Source organism: Limulus polyphemus, unplaced genomic scaffold (assembly GCF_000517525.1).
Source record: "Limulus polyphemus unplaced genomic scaffold, Limulus_polyphemus-2.1.2 Scaffold3394, whole genome shotgun sequence".
In the NCBI taxonomy this organism is placed as follows: domain Eukaryota; kingdom Metazoa; phylum Arthropoda; class Merostomata; order Xiphosura; family Limulidae; genus Limulus; species Limulus polyphemus.
In genome coordinates, this window is record NW_013669004.1 from 56,518 (window position 1) to 57,565 (window position 1,048).

Sequence of the window (1,048 nt, forward strand, 5' to 3'; positions counted from 1 at the left end):
GTGCTGCGGCAATCCCATGGTAGTTTAGCAAGAGGACATCTCGGAGTTAAGAAGACATTGAGTCACCTAATGGCAGATATTTTACTGGATAGGAATGAGGCAACATGTGGAAGAATGGTGCAGGATCTGCAGTACATGTTGTGCTAAAAGGGGACCCAAGCATAAGGGACGTGCTCCAATGAAGTTATATCAAATCGGTGCATCAACGGAAAGAGTAGCTATTGACATTGCTGGTCCGTTGCCCCAAAGTCGTGCTGGAAACAAGTATATTTGTGTGGTGATGGATTATTTCATCAAGTGGCCTGAGGCATATGCAATACCAAATCAGGAAGCTACAACTGTAGCTTCGGCTATTAGTGATTTCTTCTTCAGGTTTGGTATGCCATACGAACTGCATTCAGATCAAGGCCGTTACTTTGAATCAGCTGTGTTCTATGAATGCTGCAAGTTGTTTGGCATACGAAAGACCAGCACAATGCCACTTCACCCACAGTCTGATGGGATGGTAGGAAAGTACAATTGGACACTGGGACAGGAGTTGGCAAAGTTTTGTAATAGCCGCCAAGATAACTGGGATGTTTTATTCCCTCCACTGTTGATGGCCTATAGAACAGCATGGCATGAAGCCACTGGATACACTCCAGCAAAGCTGATGTCTGGTCGGGAACTTTGGCTGCCAGTGGACCTGATAACAAGACACCCACCTTACGAAGAGTTGCCTGAGAATGTGTCAGAATTCGTGAAAGTGTTATCTGAAAGGATGGATGATATTCATCCTCAAGTGCATTCAAAAACGTCTGCTGATTCCATGATGCTATGTCATGATAAGAAATCTACTGAAGTCAGCTTTGTAACAGGAGACAAGGTGTGGTTGTATAATCCCAGGAAGACCAAAGGGAAGTCTCCTAAGTTGTCTATAAGGCCCATATGACATAGTGGATCGTCTCTCAGACGTGAAATATGTGGTTGGCGAGGTAAGCCAAAAGTGGTGCATGCCAATAGACACCACCTTTTCAGAAAAAAAATGAAATTTTTCAGTCATATTCAC